General features: G+C 35.3%; 1 long non-coding RNA gene across 1 annotated transcript; it reads right to left on the reverse strand.

Annotated features, from left to right (window-relative positions):
- Positions 1-7,680: 7,680 nt before the first annotated feature.
- On the reverse strand, positions 7,681-8,529 carry LOC148266341 (uncharacterized). Its single transcript, XR_015818767.1, has 2 exons — positions 8,317-8,529; positions 7,681-7,989 (listed from the first exon to the last, which is right to left on the reverse strand). It is a non-coding gene; the product is annotated as an uncharacterized LOC148266341 (long non-coding RNA).
- Between the last annotated feature and the right edge of the window lie 9,314 nt (positions 8,530-17,843).

The raw sequence follows: 17,843 nt of genomic DNA on the forward strand, positions 1-17,843 counted from the left end.
GAGAGAGGATTAGTTTGGGAAGAATGTAAGGGAGAAACATCCAGGTTAAAGGCATGATTCGTGTATTTTCTTATGGAGATCGTGAAAGGAGGAAAAAAAGGGCTATTTATCAAAATCTAAATAGTAGGGCAAGTTAAAGAGAGTCAACATTATAAGGGAGGGGAAAATAACATTCAGATTCAAGGGTCTTGACGTGGGAGGGGTCAGGGAAGGATCATTTTGACTCTCTAAATCTCACAGAACATATGAATCAAAAGACTTAACCACCTAATTTACCCTCCATACTTGAAGGTACACATACCTATATGGCATGCAAGATTAAGATAAAAGAAAAATAAAACGAATAAGGAAAGACAACATGACTTATTCGATAAATCGATCCCGATTTCTTGACTCAACAAGACTTTTAAAAGCTCTTCAACTTTAAAGAACTTGAAGAACACTCAAGAAAATTAGCCAAGCTAATTTCAAAAAAGCAAAACATTTAAAATTTTCTAGCCTGAAAGTTGTATTTACAACTTAAGGATTAAAGCCTTTATATAGGCTTTTATTTACTAATTCAACTCGAAGTAGGATTACAACTTTCTACTTGAACTTTTAAACAATATTTAAGCAGAAAATTAATGCAGAAATATTTAAATATTTAAATCTTATGTAAACTTAATTAAAATAATAAAAAATATTTAAAATAAATAATAATATAATCTTTTCTCCTTATCTAAATCTTCATGTGGCTTGATCTTCCTTTGACTTCCAAGTTAAGTTGAATTTCTCCTCTAATTTTGCACTTTAAGCACATGAGAATATTTGTAGAAGTCCCTTACTTGCTGGAATTCTTGGAAAATTATGAAAATGTGAGAAAAATGAGTCCAAAAAGACTTACACAATTGTTGTTTGCCAGTCCCATTCGAGTAACTTGCAAATGGCATGCGGGTTGTGCGCTATAGGGGTGCGGGCACGCGGGTTGCCTGCTTCTAGCACGTTGTTACTTTTCTCGTGTGCGTGATCTACTTGGTGTGCGCCTGAGGCTGTCCGAACATGCACAGTGCTACACATGCTGTTGGTGTGTGCATGTTTGTGCATGCACATTGTGGTGTTTGGCTATTGTTGCCTGCACACTCGAAACGATTCCGCATATGCAGGTAAGCTTTCCTGCACTTGTGGTTGCCTGAACATGTTCTAAAGGAGGGTCACATGCATAGCACATGTTGTATGCCATTCTCCTTAAGGTTGATTGGCCTTTCTTGGGCCTTTTCTTAGGTCGAATGCTTGGTCCCTTAAGCCCATGAAACTCCACTTGGGCTTTAAGCATGCTTTGAACAAACTCAGCCCATTCATTAAAATAATCCCACTTAGAAAAGTGTTTAAGAGCATGACTACTTTTTATTTTGAAACGCTCTTGTTTAGGAAACCAAAAGGTTTTGAAACTACTTGTCTATTTAGGACGAGACTCTCAGATCCCTACTTTCTGCGTGAATCTCCTAATTTGCAGGGTCTCTTCCTCCCACATGGGGGCTTCGCCTCTTAGGACTTTGTTTAGATTTTTGAGAGGTCTTTTTGATTGATTATTCTCACATCAGGTGATGCATACAAGGCTAAAAATACTCAAGATACTCAAAGAGCATCAGAAGGTGACTTGGAGCAAATTTCAAATGATGTAAACACAAATGCAGTTCCAAACCTGGAAAGTTTCAGCGGACCAGTAACAAGATCAAAGGCAAAGAAGCTTAAAGAGTTGCTCCAAGTTTTTACTCAAAAACATGTGGATGATGGGCTGACCAATTGTGGAAAGTTCAAATATGAGCTTTTTGAACAGCCCAAATTCGTAACTTTAATTGGATTTAAGTGATTTGGGATAATTTTGGCTTGTTTGAGTCTTATTGATAATGGATGAATAAGCCTTGTGTATGGACTGGATTAGTTGAGTTGTTTTAAGTATTTTGAATTGTTTTATTTTAGTTTGAGTTAATTAAGCCCATATAGTTAAGTGTAACTCATTTTGGGCTTAAGTCTTGTCTTAGTGTTATTACAAGAATGAGCCCATAACTATATGGTGCCATAAACAATTAGTGGTGTTGGTTAAGAAGATTGGAGTTACAAGGAGTTACATAACAATTACATGCCTATAATTAGCCTAGTTATTGTTGGAGTTACAATTGTAATTACCACATAATTAACCTAGTTATTGTGGGAGTTACAATTGTAGTTATTGTATTGTAACTTATCATTGATTTCTTTGGATATAAATACCAAAGGAACTCTTCTTTGTGGACATTAAAAGTTGTAATCAAATATTTCAGAATTGAGTTGAGAGTGTTTTGGCTTTCTTTTCACTTTATGCACAAGGTGTTGATTTGGAATACAATTGTTATCACTTGTATTTCAATTTTGATTTTTTATTTCAATTGTTCTTGGTGCTTGTTTGGATTGGGTCCAAGGGATATCATTTATCTTTCTTGGGTTCTTTTTAACTTCTACCATTTGGGTGATTGAACAAATTTGATTCCTTTTTTACTTGTGATCTAAATTCTGTTCTGAACCGATTGAAGAGTTCTAAGGTTTAAGCAAGGGTCTTGGGGTTCCGCATCATCAAGTCTAGAAGTGGAAAAAAGAAGAAATAAGATGAGGAATAAAATAAAAAAAGTTTAAGGCTCTTTATTTTATTTTTAAAGAATAAAAAGGAAATTAGAAAAAAGACAAGCCTAGATGAAAGCTTTTAGGGGTGATAAAGAAGGAGAAGATTGCCTTTGTTTTTTTTCTTATGTAGGGAACCATGAGAGAGAAAAGAAGAGGAAGTAAAGATATTAAGTAAAAAAAATAGCAAGGAAAGAAGAGAGTGAAGAAGATTTATGTTAGGTGAAACAAAAGGGGCAATTGAGAGCAATTAGGATGAAGGTCTAATCGTCCCCAAGACTAAAGGGTAAACATTGTTTCTTTTTTTTTTTGTTTCTCTTAGCTTATTTTCGTTTACTTGAAAATGCTAGAATGAATTTGGGTTTGTATAAAGGTAATGGACTGGTCCTATTTTGCTTTGGTTTACCCATTTAAATAAATGCAACCTACTTTCTTCTTAAAATGTCTCTTAGAAATTCATTTGTCACCATAATCTACTTTCTCTTTTATGAGCTTCAATGACAATGATATATTTATCACAGTCATAATGATGATGATTATTATTATCATTCTTATAGTTATAGTTATTATTATTATTGTTACTTCTAGTGTTGATATTGTTATTATTATTATTATAATTTTCTTTATCTATTATTAATGTGACCATTTTGTAATCCTAATCTATCTTTTATCCAAGTCCTTTTTCACTTTACTTAACTCTCATTTCATTTCATTTAACTTGATCCATTAAACCATTACCATTACTCATTTATAAAACCCATAGCTATATAAAAACCTCTTTTCATTCAACTTAAACAAAAAATTCAAGCCTAGGTTTGTTTGAATTTTCAGACAAAGTAACTCAGACCAATATTTTAAAATGCAAACAACATTGTTTTTGCATGCATCTTTTAGTTATCTTAACCTTTCACATCAACAAAAATAAAGAGTTTTAAAGCTTCATTCAACCAATGAGAGAGAAACATGTTTTTGGTGATCTTATAACATTCTAAAGCTGGAGAGGCTTGATGGGGTGATTATTTGACAATTATGATGATTGTTTGATAATTGAGAGGAGACGACAATAAGGTATCAAAGTTAACCACATAAAGTGGGTTATTTTTAGAGAAATAACGAACAAAGAAGAGAATGACAATAGGAGTTATAATAAAAAGGGATAAAGCCAGCATCATAAAAAAAAAGAGAAAGAGGATTAGTTTTGGATGAAGACGAAGAAGATATGCATGTTTTAAAGGATCAATCTTCATGTGTGCTATATAGAGACTACGAAAAGATGAGAGAAAAAGAGGAGGGCGGGGAGGGGGGAGTCAACCTATGAAAGTGAGAGAAAAATGAACAAAATATAACATTTAAAGTCAAATGTCTAGAAGCAAAAAAATACAAACAAAGAAAATAAGGGATAACTAGCAACAAAAAGATTTTTGACTCTTTCCTTTATTCTCTAAGGACCAAAAGGAAAAGGAAACTGAAAAGATGAGTCTAGAGGAGAGCTTCTAGGGGCCATAAAAAAGTTAGAATGTCTCTGTCTTTCGCTTCTATTGGGAACAAAAAGAAAAAAGAAAAAAGGAGGGAGAAATTTGAAGCAACGAAAAAATTGAGAAAAAGAGAGCGAAAAAGATTTATGGGTAACAAAACGAATGGAGCAGTTGAGAGTAATTAGGTAGATGTCTTGGCATCCCTAGAGCTCAATGGTAAACTTTGTTTCTCTTTTGCTTATGACTAGTTAGTTAAGTTGAAAATAAATTGAATGGTTAAGAATAACATTAAGTGTGTATTTAAGGTGCTTATTATAACTTGTGTTGTGAGTTTTATAGGTGTTGCTAAAATAGTTATTCACTACAACCATTTTTAGTCAAAAGTTATTTGGTGTTTGGTAGAAATATCTATAAAAAAATTATCTCTTTAAAAAATCAAAATTTATGTGTTTTTTGAAAATGACTTTTAATATTTCAAGTATAAATTTCTATTAAAAGTTCAAATTATTTTTTAAAAGTTATACATTGTAGTTTTTGCATTTAAACTTATCAAAAACAAATTTTAGTTTTGAGTTTTGTCCATTTTTACACTTTTTGTAACACCTATAATTTTTTTTTTATTTATATATATAATTATTTGTTAACTGAATTTAATTTGGTTTATTTTATTTTAATTTAATAATAATAATAATAATAATAATAATAATAATAAAGGATAAAAATTAGTTGAGGATTTAATTGAAAAAAATTTTAGGAAAAAGGCGTGAAAATTTGGGTTCTGGGGGTATTTTTGAAAGAAAAATCAGAAACTAGGGGTCAAAACGTAATTTAAAAAAATTTCACCATGTCAGATGCCCGGTCAGCAGCCCCGACCAACCAGGACGCGCCAGGTGGCAGAGGCGTTGATGCGGGGGGAGCCACGTGAGCGATCTGCGTGCGCGCGATCGAACGACTGAGATCCGTTCCCACGCGCACGCAGAGGCTCAGATTGAAAACGCGCACAAACGGTCTAGATTGAATCGTGCACGGACGACCCAGATCGAATCGCGATGAACGACCTAGATTCACTCTCTATTTAATCGCGATAGGACAGTCCAAATCAAAAGTGATGGACGGCCCAGATCAAAAGTGGATGGGTATAAATAACCCCATCTGCACCTAAACCCTAACCCTAGCCGTCAAAGCCCCTAGCCGGAGAAGACAGCCTAGTCGCCAGGGAGCCGACCGCCGCTGCACCGGAGCCATTTTCGATCGCCAAACGAGGTAAAAATTTCCCCTCTTTCACCAAATTCAATTTTAAATCCACCATGGCCAAATCGGAGTGAAAGAACCGGCCAATTGGCCAGAAAACGCCATCGAAGCTTGGTAGCGCCTCCGCGGGGTGTTTCGAGCCTCCGATGAGGCCCTTCCTGATTCCCGTTCGATGTGATTTTTCCACTGTTGTGATCACCATTTCCTTCTCTACTGGTTGACCGGAGCAAAACTCCCAACTGCAACGTGAGCTGGAGGAGCCGTCGCACTATAGAGCCCCACCGCTGGTGAGTTTCGGTTTTCTACATTTTTTTGGCCCACCAAGGGCCCTAAGTGTGTTTTCTCGCAGGAACCGATGCAAATTTTACTGAATTCAGCCGAAAACGGTCGAAAACAGCCAACCCGAGGTGGATCATTGTCGCGGGCGGCGGCGCCGTCGTTGGAGCAAGGCAGAGCCGCTATGCCGGATGTTCGAAATTGGCCGAGTAGGCCCTGGGTCTAATTTTTGGGTTATTTGGGACATTTGTAGATACCGTGAGTGCGTTTCAGTTCCCGAAGAAAAATTCAGGGAACCTAGGGACCGCTTGTAGGCGCAGTAAGCCATTTAGCTTTTCGACGTTAAATAAAGTAAGGACCCCTCACCCTATTTCCTATTATAGAATTGAAGTTCAAATAAATAATAATACGATCTTTTGTACAAATTAAATAATTATGCATAATTAATTATGAATTACTAATGGAGCCCGAATCGGACATTATTCTCTGTTGATTTTTGTTGATTTATTTTACAGTTTAAAGGCATGATGGTATCTGGTTTAGGATTTTAAATGCATGTATTACTGTTTTACTTGACCATTGTGTGATTTTGGAATTTAAGATATGATTGCATTACCGGGTGCATGTTCATTGTTTATATGATTGTGTTTGATTTGGTAACGAAGACTAAGAAAAAACAGGAAATGGGTGTGATATAATAAACAGGTAAGTTGACAGCCTCACTAGATATCCTGAGAGATGGTGGACGGACCGGGTTCATAGGGAACTCTATCGTGAACGTTGTCTCATACCGGATAAGGTATGAAGGCTTGGTAATTTGGCACTCATACTGGACAAGGTATGGGGACGGCCCACTTCACTCTCATACCGGACGGAGTAACCATTACGAGTTCGTCTATTGTTAATGGATATGAATTTATAATATGTACCGTGATGGTTGATTATGCATGAAATTATGATCTGTATGATATTATTGTTTCTATAATTTGTTTTCATGAATTCCCCAATGGTAAGTAAAAGGGTAAATGGTTTTATTTTAAATAAATGTATTGGTTTAAATCTACTGCTCCATTGGTTATTTTGATTTTCTACCAACATTTGTTTCTGTGACGGTGATATAGTGTGATGTCCTTACTGGGCTAGTGTAGCTCATTCCTTATTTAATTATTTCAGATCAAGAGGACCTGATTCCCGAGCCCGATCCGCAAGAAGACTGTGAGTAGATGCTAGATACTTTATATTTTCCTTTGCTTTTCTTATTTCTCGTGTTTCTTTTAGAGAATTCATTCCGTGATATTTGTTTAGTACTTTTAAGTTATTGTGTAAAGGATGTAAACCTTAACTTTTTATTTCGCTTCCGCACTTAAATTATTATATATTTCCTTTTGGATTTCCGTGGCTATTATAATGAAAGAACTTTTAAAATATAAAGTTTGAAGCCAAAAGTTACCTTAAGCAGGACTAGGATTAGATAATTAATTGTCGATTGAATGTATTTTATTTTGTTTCTCTTTTTCATTCCATAATTAGCTTTATTCTTTTTTTACTTAGGAATATTATAAATGAACGAATTATTTTTGCTTTTATTATTCTCATATCTACTTTTTTAATTTATGGTTTAACTTCAATTGTGAGGTTGAATTTAAAATTATGTATGTGGGCTGGATTAATGTTATTAGTTTTGAATTGGAATTTTCAAAGGCCTATGGGCTAAGTAGGTGCAGATAATATGTTCTTCCAAAAAAAGAATTTTTTAATTGGTCCAAATCAAGATCAAGTTGATAATGTACAATAATGGTAAAAGCTGAGGATTAGAGCAAATATATTTTGAAGTCTTAATTTTATAGGGGAAAAATAGTACCTAACATGGTGCTAGTCAAATGGATAACCATTTCAAATAATCTATTTTTGATGAATAAATATAATATTAGTTAGGTCATTTAAATCTCCAAGTAGAATTATCAATCACGGGTGGAATATTTTAATAGAAGGATCATATTCTAACAATTTAAAATATTAAATTATTTTAGTTAATTCTCAACAATCAAGTTAACCATTCTCTTTACTACTTGAAATTGAAGTTCTTGATATGGGCCCAAAGAGAAAAAAAAAGATTTATTTTTTAAAAAATTGAAATTTCCTTATTACTGCATACAACAACAGTGATTCCCACCACCAAGATCTGGTACACATGAGACAGAGCCAAGGTTTAACCCCAAAGTAGCAGCACATGTAGTTGGACAATCAGCTACACTGTTGCATGAGCCAGCAAAATGGCAACCACCATTAGCCTTTACCTCTTTCTTTGACAAAACAACTTCATCGTCCTCATCAAAGTTACACAGATCGGTTTCTACATCAACATATAATTATTGTTAGATCTTTACCCAAAAGAAAATGTTATTAGTAAGAGATGTCCAACATATATATAAACTAATATAGATCTTTATATTTAGCCGATATAACATTTAATGAGTAAATAAGGTCAAACTATGAGATAAAAATTAGCTCTGATATCATGTTAAATTCTTGCGCAAAATATATAGGGTTGAGAAGAATAATTCAATAAATATATAAACTACTATAATTTGACATGTTAGGTAAATGTGGGATTTATATCCCTTAATAATTATAATGAACTAAAAACATGAAGAATGAGAAAAGGAAGATGAAGGAGTACCATAAACTTGTGCAATGGAATGGTAAAACAACATAATCATAACTAGAAGAGCAGAAAACACGATAAGCTTTAGAGACACCATCTTCTACTTTGGTTGGGAAATTGGTAGTAGGTATAGGTGGTTGGTGGGGAGTGGGGATACTTATATGGTTCATTTGAAATTCAACGAGCTTTAATTTCAAACAATCTCCCAAATTTGTGTAGCTATTTATTATTGACTTTAATAGGGTTGCTTTACTTTGGTATGTATATCTCAATCTTTTACCTGGCATGTCTATCTCTTATAATAATAAGACAATGTAAACATTTATTACCAGTCAAAGTTTTGCATGTATTTGGTTTTTGTTGGGCCCATGTTATTAGTTTATATTTCTTCATTTTTATTTTTTTAATGGATTTAATAGTATAATTGCTAAAAGTTAATATTTATTTATGAAGTTAAATTTTAATCACAATTAGAGATGGACAATTAGAGGAATGACTTGCTAACTGGCTCCAACTTATCCTAAGTGGGATGAATAACAACTAATAATTAACGAGGTATAGGACGGGTGTAGATAAAAATGTATAACCTAAATCAGGTATGGAACTATCACAACAGTGACATAAGGCAAAAATGCATGGAAAAAATAGACAATAAAGAGAGTCACCACTAATCTTATTGGAAGTTGAATTAGACATTAGTTATCGAACAAGTCATTTTTTTAGAGATTCTTGACTAAAATAATACATAAGATACTTACTCTTGGGTATAGATTAATTATTTTAGTTTGATTTATACACATATTTTGGAGGGGAATAGTTACACCGCACATGTGCTATTGTAATATTCATAAAAAAGAAAATTTAATAATTAATAATTATAGACGACTTTTTGTAGAGGAATTAAATTACAAAAATAAATAAATAAAACAAATGAAATTGAGATTTAGATGAGTCTGCCGAATTTTGGTTCTTGATTTCCTCCTCCATTAATATTGACCTTGAAAGAAAACATTTCTCACCACGAAGACCATGATCCCATTTGAGCACATAACAACCTTTCAATATGGAATATAATGTTTCAAACTACTTATTTAATAAAAATTCTTCAAGTTCTTTTGAAATACCTTCTTAAATATACAAAAGTTCTAGCAAGCAATTCAAAAATAAAATCAAAAGTGTCTAGATAAAATTTATAGAAAAAAACGAATAATTCAACCAAAATAAACTCAATATTGTGCTTTTCTCTCTCCTCTGAAACTCCTATTTCTCTCTATAAAATTCATATTTTTTTCCTTCTCACACCCACTATGAGCCTCCTTTTATAACTGAAATATTTATCAAATTACGAATCATTGTTTCCAATCTTTTTCCTATGCCAACACTAGAAGCCATACCCCTCCTCTGACTTGCAATTTCTTTCATGCATTAGCGAAGTCATCATCACGCTGCACCTGCTTTGTTATCGAACTTGTATGAAGCAGGCTGACCTAACCCACACTAAAATGCACCATTTCACTAAAGGGTGATCTAGTGCGTTTGAGCTTAGCTGAGCTTGGGGACAGAATGGGTATTTAAACCCATCTTCTTCCCAGAATGGCCCTATTCTGCTATCTACTATGCTATTAGCAACACAACACTAAAACACCCATTTTTTTCTCTATTTCTTGCATTCTTTCTTGTTTTTTTGCAGGTAAATACGTGCACTCTTCATTCAGCAGCTGCCACAAAGAGTTTCCTCTTTCTTCACCCGCTTTCGCGCCTTCTACCATCACCGAACACCGCTTGTGCAAATTCGATCTTTTCCTTCACTTTTAAAACATTGGTTTTTAGATAGCTTAGTCGGTGAACATCATTTTATTTCATGGTATAAGAACATATTAGGAATGGAGAGTCAAAAGTCATACCAAACCACTATAAACCCGAACCTAAACTTTAGTGATTTGACCATAACAAATATGGATCCCTCAAATGTTAACAACCCATATTATCTTGATAAATCACTGACTTCTACCGCAGCTCTTATCCCAAAACTGTTTAATGACAACAACTATTACACATGGACAATTTTTATGGAACGAATATTGAGTATACATAACAAAATAGGGTTTATAGATAGAACCCTAACACAACCTATGGATCCAACTGATCCATTAAGAGCACAATGGAAACGGTAAATGATATGGTGATTATTTGGATATAGAATGCACCTTCACCTGATATTAAGACCGACACATTTTATGCTCAAACGACACATCAACTATGGCATGAGTTAGAACAAAGACATGCTGAACAAAATGCAACTAGGGTGTATCAAATTAAGCAGTCTATATCTGCACTCAAGCAAAATCAAGAGCTAGTACCGACTTACTTTTCAAAGCTCAAATTTTTTATTGATTAACTCATAAATTATCAACCCATTCCCAACTGTAAATGTGGGGGACTTAAATTGATTATTAGGTACTAGGAGAGGGACCACACCATAAGGTTTTTGATGGGACTTAATGAGTCATAGAGCAACTAGATGTCCCAAATCTTGGCAATGAAGCCTCTTTCTAGTTTGAACGAGGCATTGTCTATCATCCAACCAAAGGAGAAAAGGAGAGAAATTTTTTTAAAATCTGTGACTAAGTGGGCCATGGCTTTCAGTATAAAAGAGGTCAATAAACCACATAAAATTACCAGCCCGAACAAGGAGAAGTATTATTATACTTATTGCAAGAAAACTAGACATTCTTTGGAAAGATTCTTTAAGACCAACCCAAATAGACCTGTATGCACTAATTGCAATATGCTAGGACATAAGGCTGAGATATGCTATAGAGATAAGAACTAATCAAAAGAACAAAGGACCCAAAACTAGATCAGACAACCCACTATCGATTAAGTGTCCTTTGTTGATGCACAAACTGAACTCAAGAGAGAAGAGCACAATTTATTGACAAAGGATCAACTCCATCAACTTATGGCTTTCATTCAACGAAGTCAATATGGTATAAGCAACTTCAGAACAACCTCAAGATCAGAAACTCACTGCATTCTCTAATATGTTTTCTTGTTTTAATGTTTGCACAATAGATGGATATATTAACACACACACAACTTGGATAATTGATACTGAGGCCTCAGATCACATAGTACACACACATGAATTATATACTAAGATAACAACAAATGTCAGATCTAAAATTGTATTACTGAATGGAGAAAGTGTAGATGTATCTCATGTAGGGGTAGTAAAATTAAGTGACAAGCTTGTATTAAATAATGTGTTATGTGTGCCTTCATATAAATTTAATTTAATATCTACAAGAAGGCTGACAAAGGATATTAGATGTTGTCTAATTTTCTTACAACAACATTGTATCATCCAGGACATTTGACTTGGAAGACACTTGGGATGGGTGAGATTAAGGATGGATTATACCAGCTTAGACAACCCAAGGATTTAAAAAATGAAAATCAACAAATCTTTGTAGGAATGACACTATGAAGTTCTAGTAAAGAGGAGAGAAACTTTGATATGTGGCATTATAGACTTGGTGATGAGGGATGGTATGGGAATGATCGAATATACTCCTGAAAACCCACTTAACATATGCAATACCGAAACAATAACCACCTAGAATAAAACTCCTCTCTCTAATTGAATCTATAATCCTAAAAGGGAAGCAAAAACAAAGACTAGGGAAATAAACAAGGAATGGAAAAATACCACAGACTTACTGATAAGTTAATCCCCGCTCCTTGGCTCAATAAGATTTCTGAAGACTCTTGTTTTCCAAAGAATTTGAAGAAGCTAATTTTAGCAAGAAAGAAAATTCGAAGCTCTCAAGAATTCTCTTATATTTATTCTTAAAGGTATGCTTTACATCCCAGGGGCAAAGACCTATTTATAGCCTTTCTCGGACACTCTAGATGAGTACAAAAATCTTGAAATAATTAATAAAATATTAACCTAGATAAAATTCTATCTTAATCTAAGATAAATAAAAAATAAAATAATTACTCTATCCCATATTAATTAATTAAATAATCATAAGGGATAGACTTACACTAAAATAGTATTTAATTTAAAATTCATATTTATCCCATGTGAAATTTATTAAAAAAACATGTGTAAATTAATTTTAACACATGAGTTTTAAAAAGTAGGTCCCAAGCCTTTTTAAAAGGGTTTTAAAATAAAAAAATAAATATTAAATAATATTTTAAAATAAAGGAAGAGAGGGCCTGTCGGTTGGGCTACTCGGATGGGTCGGGCAAGCTAGTTTGCATAGGGAAAGCCCGCGGGAGTCGCAGGCTAGAGGCTTGGGCTATTCTACTGGGCTGTCTGCATGCCTGTCTACGTGGGATATACGTGTTCGACTCTTGAGCCTGTGCAGGCACAATTGGTTTCGCGCAGGCCTAGAGGACCGTGCGCGTGAGCGCTTTCGGGGGCACTCATGCGTGCGATCTGTGCATGCTTGGGAATCTTGTGGCCTGAGCCACATATCCAGCGCACGTGTGAGCCTCCTTGCTTACGTGTGGGCCTCCAGATCTCTACTTTGAGAAGGTTGTCTATCTCTAATTTTTCTACGAAGTATAAAGTCACCTTAACTGCCTTACCACGAGACTAGGGAACACTGGTGGATGTGCGGGCTAAGTATCCTGTATGTGCATTGCAATGCATGTGTACCCCACGGGTACCCAAACCCATGCTACATTTGGGCTTTTGTCTTGCGTCAAAAGTTTTGGGCCGAGTCGTTCCTTAGTAGTAAGGCTTGTTACCCATCGATTTCTAGTACCTTTTGGCGTCGTTTCTTCCTAGGTCAGGAAGTATATCGTATGGATTCGACCTCGTTGTTTGATACTTGATCAAGACAGAGTAACTTGGAGCATTGTTACCTCGCAACTACTTTCTCTCATTTCTTGAAAGCTCATCGGTATTTGCTCGTTTTCTACACTCCTCTAGTTTAAGTGTGTTGTCAGCGGGTATCGCATCATCCTCCCCTTCTTTGAGAAGATTCGTCTTCTAATCTGCAGAGACTATAAAATTTTCATCTAAGGTCAATGAGGATAGAGGTTTTATCAGACATTCGGGGGGGTGCTCGAGCTGTTCTTGGATTAAGCATCAACTTTTACCCAGATATACATTTTGGTCCTTCTTTGTCTGTCTCTTAGCAAACTCCTCGTATGAATTTTTAACTTTAAACTGATCTTCATAAGCATCCCTTCTTGGCAAAGGAGTTAAAACATGGGTGTAGTTACCCATTCGGACAGAGTACTGATTCTTCTCACCGGCATGGCTGACATCGTGGTCATATTGCCAGGGCCTTCATAGCAACAAGTGTCCTACTTGCATGAGGAGTACATCTCATAATATTTAATTTGTGTAGTCACCAATAAAGAATGGGACACATACTTGCTGAGTGATGTGGATATCTTTGCTATCATCTAACCAGTGCAATTTGTAGGGAGTAGGGTGCCATTTACATGTCAACCCTACCTGATCCACCAACAAGGTATTGGCAACGTTAGCACAGCTACCTTCGTCAATTATTACACTGCAGACCTTTTCGTTTACCAGGCACCTTCAATGAAAAATAGTCTCTCATTGACTATTTCCTTTGGGCTTAACTTGTATGTTTAGTGCTCATTGAGCCACAAATACATCTCCCTGTACTAGTTGAGCTATACTCTCTACGTCCATAAGTGGTAGATCTTTCTGCTCATCACTACTTTCATGGTCATTGACGATATCTCCATCATCTTAGAGAATCATGGCACATTGATTAGGACATTGTGATGTAATATGCCCCACTCCCAAGCAGTTGAAACATTTAACAGTGCTCTAGCGGGTGGCTGGTGCATTAGGATTAATTGTTGGATTCTCGGTGGGTTATTTTTCCTTACTATCATCAATTTCTTACTATCATCCCTTCGAGTCCATCTTTGGTTTCCCTGGGGAGCATTACTAACATACCCTCGATTAGTTCCTCTATTCTTCAATTGCCTTTAAATCTTGGTGGCCTTGTGCACCATCTTGTCCAAGTCGACATAGTTTTAGAGTTGAAGGATATTGGAAATATCCTTGTTTAGACCCTCTAAAAATCGAGCTATTATGGCTTCTGGATGTTCATTAACTCGAGCTCTAATCATAGTTATCTCTATTTCCTTATAATACTCTTCCACTGACTTAGAACCTTGGGTCAAGCATTGCAATCTCAAGTTCATGTCCTTGTTGAAATGAACTGACATAAACTGCTTCCTCATGATGGATCTCAATTATCGCCATGTGGTGATAGTTAAGTCTCCATCTCATTCCCAAAGAAGAGCTAACTGATCCCACCATACTGAGGCATAGTTGGTAAACTCAAGGGTGGCCAACTTGAGCTTTTTCTCCTCGCTATAGTTGCGGTAGCTAAAAATGCAATCGAACTTCCGTCCCCACTCGAGGTAGGCTTCAAGGTCATTCTTCCCTTGAAAAGCTGATATCTAGAACTTGAAGTCATGGAGGTCTCTGTCCGCCTCTTCACAATGACCTCCTTGTATGTCACCAGCATCATCGCCATATGATCCTACCTCATCACGCACTATTTGGCATTGGGTGCGACTGCGGTGCTCGCTTCGCTCCTGGTGATCCATACGGGAAACCATGTTTCCCAACTGGACACTTAGCTGAGTGAACATGTCCATGACTCTTTCTTCAAAGGTGGCTGGTTGGCTGTTGGCACTTTGATGAGAAATTGCAGAGTTCCTACAAAGACAAGAGTTAGTGAAAACAATGCCTCTCCCTCACCTTTGCTTGTGTTTACCTCGTAGTCTCTCGATTGACAGCTACATCTGTCCAGTTGAGTGTTCAAAATCAGAATCACTTGAATCAGGTCTCCACGTTAGTCCTTACTATACAACAAGGAACCCTAAAGGATTCTGATTTATAGGGAAGCTTATAAATAAACACATAAAAGAATGACTAGTGTGCTTCTTGTGTGTTAAGCAACTAGTAATAATTAGTCGCTTAGCTATGTAATGGAACAAGTGTAAAATAAAGAACAAAACGTAGATCACAAGGAATGGCAATTCGAACTGATGTGTAGGGATCCGATCAATCCCGATGGATATAATCGGTAGGTGTATTTTTCCTATACTACCCCTAATTTGTCGACTATGCTCTACGACTGATCAAGTTTCTTTATGCAACATTGATGTAGATTACAGAATGCAACTCAAAAATTAAATGTGGATAGTGTGTGGAATGAAAACAAAAGTTTTCATTCACACCAGTTAGGCAACGTACTTTGCCTTCGATTTCTCTCAAAGGATTTTCGATCACCAATTAGGTGGCTATTCTGCTTTTGTGATGTAAAATGCAAACAAGGTGCCAATTGCCTTATGGGGTACAATTGAGGTATTTTTGATATATAACTTTTTTTTGAATAATAACACGAACTACTTGAATTGAACAGATAGATATGAATTCAAGCGGGATGCAATACAAATTAACAATCAAATAAATTTGAATGCTAATTGAAGAACAAAATACTAAAGCAAATAAAGATAGATTTGGGTTTTCTAGGAGCCAAAACTTTGATACCAGATGACATAGGAGGGTATGGGGAGGTTCGAATCTACTCCTGAAAACCCACTCAACGTATGTAATATTGAAATAATAACCACCTAGAATAAAACCCCTCCCTCTAATTGAATCTACAATCCTAAAAGGAAAACAAAAACAAAGACGAGGGAAATAAAATAAGGAATGGAAAAATACCACAGACTTAACGATAAGTTGATCCTCGCTCCTTGGCTCAACAAGACTTTTGAAGACTCTTGCTTCTTGAAGAACTTGAAGAAGCTAATTTTAGCAAGAAAGAAAAGCCGAAGCTCTCAAGAATTTTCTTAAATTTATTCTCAAAGATGTGCTTTACATCCTAGAGACAAATGCCTATTTATAGCATTTCCCAGACAATCTAGATGAGTACAAAAATCTTGAGATAATTAATACAATATTAACATAGATAAAATTTTATCTTAATCTAGGATAAATACAAAATAAAATAATTATCCTATCTCAAATAAATTAATTAAATAATCCTAAGGGATAAACTTATATTTAAATAATATTTAATTTAAAATTCATATTTATCTCATGTAAAATTTATTAAAAAAACATGTGAAAATTAATTTTAACACATGAGTTTTAAAAAGTGGGTCTCAAGAACTTTTAAAAGAGTTTTCAAATAAAAATAAATATTAAATAATATTTTAAAACAAAGGAAGAGAGGGCTAGCCAGTTGGGCTACCTGGATGGGCTGGGCTAGCTGGTCCCTGTAGGCTGTGCTGGGAAAGCCCGTGGGAGTCGCGGTGATAAGCAGCAGTTACCCATTGATTAAGATAAATGATAGCAACAGTTACCCGTTGATTAAGATCGTTCCTTGATGATCTAGTTTAGCCAATCTTCAATCTTGGATGAACTCAACAACATTGAGCAATCAAACTCAACACCTTTGAATTACACCAAAAAAGAATTATGGAAATCTTCTAAGCAACCCAACCCAACCTATTTGAACCCAACAACAATAGGTATATTAAACCTACCACATTTGAATCACAACAAGGTAGAAAAATTGAACTACTGTTACCCACCCCTAAATCTAATGAACCCAACAATAATAGGTATATTAAACCTATCACCTTTGAATCATAGAAGAGAAAGAGGAAAGGCCAATGTACCACAACTAGGAGGAAGAATTCTAGTTGATAAACCTAATAAGTTTTGCAAGCAACTTGCAAGACCCAAACTAGCTCAAAGAGACTAGCGAATTAAGGAAAACCCTTAACAAGTACGTAATTTCCATCTGTTTCCTACAAGTAGAATGCACCCCTATTTATAGGTCATAGGAAGCACGAAATTCAAAAGTAAATTACTTAAAATTAACTTTGGAAATAGAAACTAATAAAAAAAAATAGAATTCAAGACTAATTAATGACTTGGGATTCTAGTCTTCTTTGAATTCATTTTTCCCAGGCTGACTTCTCTTTACACCATGCTGATTTTCCATCATCCAATGAAGAGTTTTAATGCTTTTGAAGACTCCAATCTTGTTCATAAATGATCAGATTTATTGATGTCCTTCAACTTCAAAGTTAAACCATTATTGTTGACTAGAATTGATAAAAGAGTGTAGTCTTGAACCAGCCATGCTTTTGCATGAATTTTAGGCCATATTATGCACCAAAATGATTGTCTTGATCAGTCCAATATGATCCATTATCCCTTATTGGCCCGTGATCTGAAATGGTCATGAAATGCATAATTATGGACTTCGCATTGTGGGCTTTGGAGCATTCTAGTGAAAGACTAGTGCTAATCAAATTCTTCAAGGCTTCTTGCATTTTCTTTCTTCTTGAATGTATCATTGGACTAGCAGTGTTGATCAAATTATCATCTTCACAAACTTGAGCTTCCTGATTAACAACACTTGAGCTTTTGTGCATTTGATCGCTATCACACGGGCTAGCAGCTTGGGCCATTCTGCAGGGCCATCCTCAGGCCTGTCTGC

The sequence above is a fragment of the Carica papaya genome, chromosome 4 (assembly GCF_054855325.1).
Source record: "Carica papaya isolate Zhongbai chromosome 4, ASM5485532v1, whole genome shotgun sequence".
In the NCBI taxonomy this organism is placed as follows: Eukaryota; Viridiplantae; Streptophyta; class Magnoliopsida; order Brassicales; family Caricaceae; genus Carica; species Carica papaya.